The sequence below is a fragment of the Lipotes vexillifer genome, unplaced genomic scaffold (assembly GCF_000442215.2).
Source record: "Lipotes vexillifer unplaced genomic scaffold, Lipotes_vexillifer_v1.1 scaffold40, whole genome shotgun sequence".
Lineage (NCBI taxonomy): Eukaryota > Metazoa > Chordata > Mammalia > Artiodactyla > Lipotidae > Lipotes > Lipotes vexillifer.
This window is the reverse complement of record NW_006771578.1, coordinates 3,639,851-3,646,199: the sequence shown is the minus strand read 5'-3', so window position 1 is coordinate 3,646,199 and position 6,349 is coordinate 3,639,851. Positions and strand designations below refer to the sequence as shown.

Below are 6,349 nucleotides of genomic sequence, written 5' to 3'. Positions count from 1 at the left end.
TCTTCTGAAACTCCCTGCAGTCTTCCATCCATCACAAGGCCATGGACATGGAGGTCTTTCCAGATAGATTTAACCAGTCTCAAGGGTTCGAGTAAAACCTGACGCCTTCCATGCCACTGAAGGAGTGTCCAGGAAATTTAGCGCAAAGCATGTATACGGTGGTGAATCCCCAGGCACTTGAAAGTGACAGAAAGCCCAATCCCTACAATTGTTAGCCGCCTTGGAGATTATGCAGCCCACAAACACATACTATTTAAAAAAAAAAAAAAAAAAGGACAAGAGAAACACACACCCCCGCCCCACCCATTAATGACTTGAGGGGGCAGGGGGAGTGATGACCTTCTTTGCCTCGAACAGAGCTTTGTCTTTGGGGGGTGGGGAGATAGAATGTGGAGTGACAAGGTTCCATCACTTACTGATATGACTCAGAAATACATCCACAAACCAGATGCCTTGTCTTAATGTTTGCAGACATCTAGCCCGCTTGCTAAAAACCACTTCCGTTTTTAGTGTTCTTTTATGCTGACCCACACCATCAACACTGCCCTCAAAATCTAACTGCCCTATAGGATATTCCGTTATGTGGACTAGGTTCCTGGGAGGCTGGAAGTCATGATTCTTACTTTTTAAACTGCCAGAATAGGAGAGAGAAAGCATTCTTACCCTTTGATGACCAGTATGAGCAGAATCTGGAACCCAGTTCAAGGATGACCTGCAGCCATTCATGTTCATGGGATGTGATAGCTGGAAACCCAAGATTACCCAAGGTTGCAAGGTTACCATTGTGAAGAATTAACTCAAAGGACTCCAGATTCTCTCTTCAAGCATTGTGATACCTCCGTGAAGACTTAATAAGGATTGGGGTGGGCAAGAAAGCATTTAAGCACCCAGAAAAGGACATGATCAAAGCTGACCTTTTTATACTGTAGTACTTTGCTGTTAAATAACCCCCAATGTTGTATTTGCATTTATCTTCTGTTCATCTGCTTTCACTTACAAACAGTATTATGTAATAGAGGAAAATGGAAAAATGCAAACGAGTTCAACTTTATTTTATACATTGTATATATGTATACCTGCACTGTTCATTTGGGTTTTGTTAAAAAGATAGTTGCAGAGGGCCTCTGAAATTTTGAATTGATGATTAGAAAATTGAGTAAGCAATCCTGTGATCTACTAATTTGTTTTATCTCAATTAGGCTTATGAGTCAAGGAGAATTACTGTGTGTTTCAGTCACTCTGATTTGAGGTAACTCCAAATGTAAAATGATTACGTGTACTGATGTCTCCCAGCCCTTCCATGTGGATATTTTTTAAGTGGACTTGTATGCTGATAATTCTAGACCAAAGTAAATACGGCAGAATATTTATACATGAAAAAATAATTTTGCAAATATTTTCTATAATTGTATTATTCGTTTAAAATGTTGATAGCTTGTGTTAGTTTCAGGGAGGGGTGTATATTTTGATAAAAAAATACTTGACTTTGTAATTCTGTATATTCTATACAATTTCTAGCAGAGCCGTTTTAAGACAGCCTTGTCGCATTTTTTGTTAATTGTGAAAATTTTATTCTAAGTGATGTTTATGCATTGAGTACATAACGACCAACTAGAATTAAAGTAAGTGTGAACAGTGAACATACTGTATGCTGTACAAGATATATTGTAATTTGCTGTTTTAGCATCTGTATTTTGGTTAGAAGATATTATTAAATACAGATGTTAAGGGTTGGAAAAGTCTAATTTTATTTTTAGAACTAATGGATATAAATTTGTTTTTGCTTGATTAAAATAGCTTATTCCTATGTTGTCTCTTTTTAAACGTTTTAGTGTTATTTTGTGCAGCCAAGCAGCTATTTCATCTGTGTGAGTCACAGCATTGTTTCACATATGAGTCATTCAATATATTTCTGTTTCCTTTCTTGTTTACATTCCATGGTACCTGCTTACATGCTTAGGACTCAAATGGAATATGACATTAAAAAAAAGCAGAATAAAAGAGACTGAACTCTTGTTATCATTTAGTGCTTTGGATAGGCCTGATCTTATGATAAATCAGAGTGTTGGAAGTATTCTGCTCTGGACATCCACAGAAAACAAATTACACTCATTAACTACCAGGTATTCGGCAACGTTCTTTCCATGGGCTGTTTCATTCAGTCCTTTCCCGACAGCCTTAGGAAGTAGACCTCATTATCTGCATTTTATAGTGACATTGAGCAGACCCCACAGCCAGACAGTGCCAGGATCGCAACCCAGGGCTGCCTGACTCCAGAGCCCACGTTTTTGTTCCTTCTCAGCATCTTAGAGGGAAATGCTTAATGTAAACTCAACGGAGAGTGAGGAAAAGAGCTTGTGATGGTAGTTGTCACAAAGCTGTAAAGAGGCTCAGCCTCCCTGGACTCAACTCTCATTTGCTCGCTGAGGCCTCAGTACTTCGGGCATTTGGTTTCTCTTATATTTGAGGATATTGCCCTGTGAACTCAGTTTGTAAGAGTTTGTCCACTTTTTTTTTTTTTTGAATACAGGGTGAAATTATAATGCTATTATAAACTAGTCATTTTTCACATAAAGAAAACAATCTGTCCCGTCATCACTTGCAACCTTAGCTAATTATCTGTAAATACAGGCAGTCACAATGGGTGATGTGACAGGAGGGCCAGTGGCTCAGGCAGCACAACCCATCAGCAGCACAGGGAAAATAACTCAAATTTCTAGCCCTAATGGCTGGCCCAAAGCATCAATTTTGTATTTGAAGAGCAGCCCAAACAATTCTCCAAGCAATTCTCTTAACTACTCTCTGCTAAAAGGAACTTAATTATCTATCAAAACAACAGAATTAATATTGAAAGAATGCGTAACAGTTGGGAAACAACTGGATTAAAAGCATAAAAACATCACGCAAAGCGGTCCTATTTGTACATATTCTTTTAATGACTTCAGTCAGGTCTTTTCGTTCCTATCGCTCACCTTCCTCTTTCTTCATCCCCTATTGACTGATTTGGTTCCACTTGCTGTCTCTTATCAGTTCCTTTTTGCAGGGGCAGCTATTCTTTCATTTCAAGTTCCTCCTTACCTAAGAACTCACCTCCCACCCCCCATCCTGGACATCTATTAATCAAGCTCCTTTGACCCCTCCCTCCCTCCCCAGTTTGCATCCTTTGACCCTGATTCTTCAAGCAAGATGGTCAAGGGAGCAGGCAGGTTGACTCGGTGTGCAATTTTTAAAACTCAGCACTCCAAATTTAGACAACTAAAGAACCGTTTATAACAGAAACGTGATTACATTTTTATTATTTCATTCTTGACATCTGAGATATCAAGTAATTCTATTTATTATACTGAGAAGTCAGAAGCATATTTTTCAATAATTGATGACATCTGTGTAATGATGAGTATTTTGTTCCTGTTCCAAGAAACTTTGGTACGTATATTTAAAAGATGTAACATGCTAACTTACAAAGAATTTTATTCATTTACTCAAAATGTGCTGAATTTTAAGTGTCGGGCATTTTGTCAAGCCTACAGAGATAGAAGAGGTAGCCTGACTTCCAAGGGACCTGAGTCCGGGGAAGGAGGCAATAGATGATTACAAGATAAGCCCTGAGCTCCTAGGGCCTCAGAACCAAAGCTCCTAGCCGGGGCTGATGGAGCCTGGGCTTCCCAGTCGGGACAGGTCCAGGTAGCTGTGACTAAAACAAAGAAACCACAAGTGAGTGTAGACCCCGCAAGCCTGGGGTGTGGGGTGGTGAGTCAGGAGAGGCATGTTAAGGACACATCACCAGGGCCTCAGGGGCGTGCTCTGTAGCCTGAGAATAGAAGGACCATAGCAGGGGTTGGGGGGAGAGCATGAGGGGCTGAGTGCCAGGAGATGAGGTCAGAGAGGTGTGCCGCAGGTCCAAGCAAGAAGAGTTACGTGGTGCTATAAGAACAGCTAATGGGGGGACCTAACCGAGTCTGGGAGTCCAAGGGACATCCTTGAGGCAGTAACTTCTGAGCTGAGAGCTAAGGGATGAATGAGAGTTGAAAGGGGAGAGGGTTTCCAGGTGGAGGGAATAGCATGTACAAAAAGTCTGCTTCTAGAGGGAATACAGTGCCCTGGAATCAGTGGTGCAAGAGAGGGCAAGAGAGATAGGTCTGAAATGAGACTGGAAGACAGGAGCCAGGCTCTGCAGGCCTCCCAGGTCATGCTAAGGACTTGGATCTTATACTTAGAGCAACAGAAAGCCACTGAATTGTTTCAAGCAGATTAGGACACAAAGAGGTATTTCCATCAGTTTTGTACTGTGAAAAATCACTGTTGCTGAAATGTAGAGAATGAATTGGAGGACGGTAGTAGCCGGGAGTAGAGCAGTTAGGAAGCTCCTGCAGGCTGGAGATGATGGTGGTGTGGATTGCATACAGGCAGTGAACATAGAAGGGGGAGGATTCGAGAGCTATTTAAAAAATCAGCAGGACTTGATGTTGGATTGATATGGGAAGGAGGGGCTAGGAAAGGTCCAGGATGACCTTTTGGTTTCAGAATTGTTGAAACGATGGGAATGTAAGATGTCCTCTACGAAGCTTGTATAGGAAACGAAGACAGAATCCCGGAAAACACCAATTTTTGAAAGATGAGTTAAATAAAAGCCTTTAAAGGCTGAGGCAGAGGAGGGGCCGAGAAGTCAGAGGAAAATGGGGGGCGTGGCAGCCTAGGAAGCCAGAGATGAAGAACCTCTAAGAGAGGAGAGAATGACCAGTTGTGTCGAGTGGAGATACAGCCAAGTAAGGAAAGTCTGGGAGATGCCCTTTCGCCCTCAGCAGCTGGAAGGTGACTGGTAGTGAGGTGCTGGTAAATGGTTAACCCCAGCCCTGTAGGGGGAGAAAGCCTGATTTATAGTGTGCGCCAGTGTCTGTGGTGTGAATACTCCCACCCTGGATGATTTTAAGCCACCAGCATGGTGTCAGTAAACAGAAAGTTGGGAAGAGAGGCATCCAGTGGGCTCATGAGAGCCAGTATAAGCCTGCTCTAGTGACTCAACTGGTGATCTTGGCACGAGTGGCTCCAGCGTGATGGTGCAGGTGGGGACTGAGGGGTGGATGTGAGAGTGGAGGTGGAGATAGTGAGGGAGACTCTTCTTTCAAGAAGCTTAGCTCTGAAGGGGAGAAGAAAGACAAATGCAACCAGGGTTTGAAGGTTGGGATTCCACCTGGTGGAACAGGGCGGAACAGAGGATGAGGTGGCAAGGGAGTTGAGAGTACTAGCGAGAGACGGGTTGTAGCCAAGAATTGTGGAGCCTGGGTTTAATTTAAGGAAGTGCAGACCTCAATATCTGACAGACACAAATGGAGGGTCAGACATGAGGTGTCTCAGGAAAGGCTAAAGAATCTATGTTCCACATAGTGAAGGCTTAGAATTGCCGCAGTTTCCAGGTTCTAGTATTTATCTAGGTGTTTCTTCACTGCTGTGTCTCCAGTGCTTAGAACATGGTCTAAGAGAGTAGATCTTAAAAGTTCTCATCACAAGAAAAAAGAAATTATAGCTGTGTATGGTGATGGATTGTAACTAGATTTATTATGGTGATCATTTTGCGATATACGCTGCTGGGCTCAGGACAGGCCATCCCAAAATATGCCACAATGGCATATTGATTATTTTGAATTAAAGTTACTTAAGAAGTGACCAGTGCAACCTGTTCTTATGTGGCCTCCCATGCAGTTGTAGTCAGATGCTGGTGGGGTGGAGTCAACTAAGGGCTTGACTGCACTGGGCATCAAAGCAGTCACAGCCAGCCCAGATCCAAGAGGGCTGAGAAATGGAGTCCACTTCTCGATAGGGGAGTGGCGGGCACATACGGGGAGGGAAGGGATTGATGGCAGGCATCTTTTTTTAAAAAATATCTATTTATTTATTTGGCCGCTCTGGGTTTTACCTGCGGCACTCAGGACCTTCGTTGCAGCATGAGGGATCTTCAGTTGCGGCATGCATGCGGGATCTAGTTCCCTGACCCGGGATCGAACCCGGGCCCCCTGCATTGGGAGCGCAGAGTTTTAACCACTGGACCACCAGGGAATTCCCATGGCAGGCATCTTTAGAGACAAGCTACTGCAAGGGATAATTCCCTTGAGAAAACCATGGCACAGAGAAGTTAGATAACTTACCCAAGGTCCTACAGCTTCCCTGCTGTGGAGTTAATCCCAGGCATCTGAGTTCCAGAGCCTGATAGGATAGGCAAAAGGGTCCTAGAGCCCAAGAGCACAGCACAACCTCTCATAGTAAAGTTGTGGTGGTTAAGAGAACAGCATTATCCATAATAGAACCAGAGAGTTCCTGGGGTTCTATCAGGAGTTAGGGAGAGAGTAAGAAA

The 6,349-nt window shown here is 43.2% G+C and overlaps 1 non-coding gene across 1 annotated transcript; it reads right to left on the bottom strand.

Annotated features, from left to right (window-relative positions):
• Positions 1-5,981: 5,981 nt before the first annotated feature.
• TRNAG-CCC (transfer RNA glycine (anticodon CCC)) lies at positions 5,982-6,054 on the bottom strand. Its single transcript has one exon. It is a non-coding gene; the product is annotated as a tRNA-Gly (tRNA).
• Between the last annotated feature and the right edge of the window lie 295 nt (positions 6,055-6,349).